The sequence below is a fragment of the Phaseolus vulgaris genome, chromosome 3 (assembly GCF_000499845.2).
Source record: "Phaseolus vulgaris cultivar G19833 chromosome 3, P. vulgaris v2.0, whole genome shotgun sequence".
Classification (NCBI taxonomy): domain Eukaryota; kingdom Viridiplantae; phylum Streptophyta; class Magnoliopsida; order Fabales; family Fabaceae; genus Phaseolus; species Phaseolus vulgaris.
This window is the reverse complement of record NC_023757.2, coordinates 27,853,337-27,859,336: the sequence shown is the minus strand read 5'-3', so window position 1 is coordinate 27,859,336 and position 6,000 is coordinate 27,853,337.

Genomic DNA, 6,000 nt, shown 5'->3' with positions numbered 1-6,000 from the left:
ATACACATACTCTTTTTATTCTTGAAGTTTCTCTTTTAAGCACCCACTATGCATGTGCCAAGATGTCTCTTGACTTTCAAAGAACCTTGCAAGACATATACAATTGAAAGTGTAGGTACAAAGATTGTCTTTGCTCTCGATATTCTTCCCTTTAGCAGTCATTCTTCAAGTCCAAAAATTATTCTTGACTGCCAAGGATACCTACAAGAAAATATTAAGAAGCAAGATTTGGTCCCCTTATGAATTTGGGTCCAATGATGTTAGTAGGAACCTTAGAAACCTTAGGAACCCATTTCAAAATACATTTAGGAGCAGAAACCTTCTTACTCTGCAAAATCTAATAGTGTGGCCCCTTTTCATGCAATAATGACAAATTTCAACCGGTTGTTTCAATAAAACAACAGGTTGTTTTTCAAAGAAACTTGAAAAGGGTTTTGAAACAGTTTTGTTCTTGTTGTTTGGATTAAACTCCAACCCAACCTTGCCAAAAACACATTTTTGAGAAGCAAGAACAATTTTAAGATTGGATTGGCCTTTGGAAAACTTGTCCATGGTTTTTAAAAGATAGTGAACCTTCTTTTGAAGAGATTCACAATTTTCACAAAAGCTAGAATCACACTTGCAAGAAGAGTTTTTGTAAATCATTTCCAAACTTTCAAAATCTGTTTTTGAATGGTTCAACTCTTCTTCCAAAGTCTTGACTCGATTTTCCAACCATTTGTTTAAACCTTTCAACCGATTGTTCAAAAGGGCCAATCTATTAGCTTTTTCATGAGTCTCATTGAAGGCCTCAAGAAGTTGGCTATAATTTTCAACATTAATGGAAGAGCTTGAACTTACACTGCTTGTGTCACTTTCTTGTCTTGTCATTTGACATAAATTTGCTTCTTGTTCATCACTTGAAGAGGAGCTTGATGAGTCATCATTATAAGCTCTTCTTGATATTCCTTTCTTCTCATGCTTCTTTAAGTTTTTCCTCTTTTTGTTGGGACATTTAGTTTTAATATGACCCTGTTCACCACATCCAAAGCATGTATATTTGTTAGTGTTAAACTTAGTAGGTTTCTTGTTATCATACCTATTGAATGAGTCACTTTTGTTGTTTCTCATCTTTAGGAACTTGCTGAATTTCTTAAACAACAACCTAAATGTTTCCTCTTCACTCCCATCACTTGAGTATTGACAGTTTTTGTTCCCAGCAGCTTGGCTTGATCCAAATTCTTCTTTTGTCATAAGACAAACCTCTTTTCTAGATTCTAAAGAGAAAGATTCAACAAAAGATTCTTTTTTGTCCATCAAGGCACTCCTTGGATTCTTGTGATACTCTTCAAGGGTATTCCACATTTCTTTGGCAGAACTACATTCTGAAGAAACATTTTCAGATATAGTCATGAGATACAATGATGTTCATAGCTACAATGATGCAGATACAATGATGTTTATAGCTACACAATCAAGATGTTCTCTTGCAGAAGAAACATTTTCAGATATAGTCATGAGATAGTAATTTGTAATAACATTCCTGATTTTTCTATCTATAGATTCAACAAAGAATTGCATTCTTATGCACCACAATTCATATTTCATACCACAGAACAAAGGTGGTTTGCTTAAACAGACACCTTCCCCAAAAGAAAACTTTTCAGCCATTTAAAAAAGATTTAGGATCAAAACTTGAATAACTTTCAAGAACCAAGATCTGATACCAATTGTTAGAATATATGGCCTTAAACGAGAGCGGAGGTGAATTGTTTAAGAGGGATTTTCGCAAACTTTGAAGGTATAATGAAAATCAATGTTGAATTACAGAGAAAAGAATCAAGGAAACAAATACCCAAAACTGTTTTAAGATGATATCAAAAAAACAATCGGTTGTTTTGTCGAAACAATCGGTTGTTTTTATCAACAGTTTATAAAAACAACTTAAAAACAGAATTTAAAGAGTTAAGGGTAGGAGATAAGCATACAAGCAATTTATACTGGTTCACTCTTACACCAAGAGCTACATCCAGTCCTCAGAAACCACTAGGTATTCCACTATGCAATCAAAACCAGATTACACACATCACATACCAAAGTAGTGACCTTGAACCCCTCAAGAAACACACTACCTTTGGCAAACCACACCAAGAATGTTGATCTTGAACACCTCAAGAACACACAATAGGTTGTTTCGCAGAAACAATCAGTTGTTTATACCAGTTCACAAATATAAACTGAAATTAAAGAGTTCAAGGGATAGAGAAATTCTACACACAGGTTTATACTGGTTCACTCTTAAACCAAGAGCTACATCCAGTCTTCCCTGAAACCACTGGGGAATCCACTAAGAAATCAACCCTAGATTACTTACAACAGCACCAAAGAAGGGACCTTGATCCCCTCAAGACACACACTTCCTTTGGCTCAGCACAAACACTACCAAGAATGCTGATCTTGACAACCTCAAGAGCACACAACACTTCTCAGCTTCACACACAGAGTTTTCTCAAAGTAAAAAAGGATTACACTTGTTACAGAAAGATCTGAAATCAATACAAGATGAAAATCCTATTCCACACTCTCTTGATCAAAGCAATCTCAAAGCAAACTTCAACTCTTCTAAAGCAAAATCAGTGAAAAACACAAATATGTTTTTCTTTGATTAAATCTCAGTTCTTGTTTGTTACATAATCTGAACAAACTATTTATTGCTTTCAAAGACTGGTCAAAGCATTTAAAACTGGAGCGTATTCAGTTATAAAATCATTTAAAGCTCAGTCAAAGCACACAACAAATTTTTGTTATGGTCCCAAAACAAACAATCGGTTGAATGCTCGAATCAATCGGTTGTTTTGGTTTGACAGCAAGTCAACCATCGAAAATAGTTTTCAACCTTTCTAAAAACACCTAAGTATAAAACAATCGGTTGTTTCGACAAAACAACAGGTTGTTTGTCACTTAATTTGAAAAACATTTTCAATTAAAAAGGTTTGAGAATGCTTAAGCTTTGGATTCAATCAAGAGTGGATTTACATAGATAATCTACCCCGGATCCTATTCTAAGACACCTCAGCAACAACAAGCACATCGAGCCTTCCATCAAACTTCAAAGGATTTGGATTCTTCAAAGCTTGAACACACTTGATTCAACAAAAGGCATACAAGAAAGATTATTAGTATTAATCCAATCAAGGAATTCATTACAAGAAACCTGATTAGGAGCCACACCCCCTTTGCAGTCATGCGCCGAGAGCATAACATTAAAATCTCCCATAATACACCAAGGCCATGTGAAGAAACTAAGATCCCTCCACAAAAAATTGTCTAACCAAGTATGTTAGCACCATAAACACCTACAAAGCTAAAGCATTTATCATGCAAAAGGAAAGTTACAAAAATAAACTAATCATTGACCAAGAAATTTTGGACAAGATTTGGAATCGACAAACACCAAAGCTTAGGGACTTTATTAACAATAGGAGACATAGCCACCAAATGCATAATAACATATTTGAAAAGGACACCGAAAGCATAAGGGTATGGCATCATAGGTTCAGTGAGATAAACAAGAAAGGGTTTATGTAGTTTAAGTAAACTAATCAACATCCAGTTTTGTGGTTTTCCAATCCTCTGACATTTCAAAATGATGAAGAGACCATCATTGCGAATTTTTAAAGAAAACTACCTTAACATTTTTTTGGGATTTACCAGACCCCTTAGATGGTCTCCCTGGTTTTCTTGTAGTGTGAACAATTTTCTCCTAGTATCACTAACATGCTCTTCCAGCTCAGTATGAGCCGCCCAAAATTTGGAGATGACCTGATTTTCAATAGCGATATCTTCATAATTAAATTCAACAATGGCAGTCAGAATAATTGGTGTACTAGTATGAGGATCACCTCTTGCATCTATAGTTTCCAAACCATCAAGAGAGGAAAAGTGATTTTGCAAGACTAACGTATCATTATCTGGGAGTAGTGCTTTAGCATCCCGAAGTGATTTATCCATCCAAGGAGAGGTATGATGTGACGGAGATGGTACAACCACAGTAGCAGAGACCTCCACATGATAACCATCAATAGGAGTCGTAACTGGTGCTTTAGCATCCCCAAGTTATTTAGCCTTCCGAGGAGAGGTATGACACGACGAAAAATGGTACAACCACAGTAGTAGAGACCTCCACGTGATGACCATCAATAGAAGTCGTAATTGAATCTACTACAAGTTGTGACTCTGAGCCCTTGGCTTACATAACTGTTGGTGAATTCCTTACCATCCCCAATTTTGAAACCATAATTGTATCAGAAGTGGGAATGAACAACCCTTGTCTAGGTGAGGACTTATCATGATCCGAGGCATCCTTGAGAGAAGCCATATCTTCAAAATCATCCTCCCCTCCATCTGTTTTATTAAAAGCAAGGTGACCCAAGACTGACCCTGCATTAGCTCGCCAGGAGTATCAATTGTCAAATTACCAATAGGGCCTTCCACGAGCTTTGGCTGCAGATATTTCTTCTGATACTCTTTGTGTTGTTTAGGAACCGCGACCTTACCCTGTTCCCGTTCATCAGGAGTTGACTTCTGAGAAGGCTTATGTTGAGGTCCAGGAATATGACCTTGATCATGAATCATGTGGCACCGAGCAAGTTCATGCTCAATCATCTTATAATGAGAGCAAAATGTAGGGAGTCATTCATATTCCATGTCAGCTACAAAAGTAAAGTCTGAACGTTCAACCAAGAGGTGATCGGGAAGAGGGGACAACAAATCAATATCAGCCAGCACTCTAGCAAACAAACCCCTACTCTTTGTCATGGTATGATCATCCAAAGACAAAGGAATACCAATGCCTCTAGTGATGGAAAATATTGCCCTTGGTCTCAAATATTCCAAAGGAAAATGGTAAATTCGAACCCAAGCCAGGGTTTTAGATGGAACAAATTCTTTTATTCAGGAAAAACAATCTCAAGAAACTAGGAACTACTCCAATAAACCCATCTCGACAGCCCATCGCATGTCTTCTAAAGATGAGAACTCAAACTCTTAAAAACCCTTCCTAAGAGGGATTGCTTTCCATAGTCCAATAACCTTCCACACAAGCTACAACTTTTTAGTTAAATCAAGGTATGTGATAGGTTTATCCCCTTTAGAGAGAATAATTTGACCATGTAAATGGGTCTTGCAATCCTCAAAACCAGCCAAGTAATCTTCCTCATCAACCCAGAAAACAACCATGTCTCCCTTAATACAAGAAGTAGGTAGTTGGGACAAAGGAATGCCACATGTATTTCCCAAAACCTAAGCAAAAGTCTTCCTTTGGTCTGGCATAACAGATGTTGTCTTATTAAATACATCTCGATCCATCAAACAATCCCATGGGATGAGGAAACCCTAGAGCCCTCTGCAATTCTCAAAGGCTAACAACTAAGAACTTTCCCAACACACACGGAATAAACCGCACCGTCACTGCCCGCCACAAATAGCAAGCCACCACAGTGCACACACCAGACCACCCCAACCTCCATCGTCCCACTGGCTCCACTACACCAGCAAACGCCATGCACCAACCAGTAGAACCACCGCGCAACCTAGCAAAACCACCACGCAAACCAGCAGAACCACCACAGTGTCACCCACTGTAGCACCATCGTACCTCTAGAGGCACTGTCCTGCTACCACCCACCGCAGCCACAAGCCAAACAGTGTCTGCAAACCCCTTGTCGTGCCACCACACATCAAACCCTAGCCACATTGTAACCCTTCGTTAGAGAGAGAACAAATTCCCAATTTTACCCTTTACGTCACCTCTTTAGAAATTTATGTTTATCATTCAAAATATTTGAATAATGATTGATAACTTCTTCATCAAATACAAATTAAAACTTTTATGATGTATGTTATCAAAATATCATACACATGTTCTTGTTCAATTCTTCTATTCAAGTGTTTAAACACAACTTGTTTTATAAAAAAATCTTTCATATTCAAAATAATTTTTCCCATCAGATTCATTCTCAT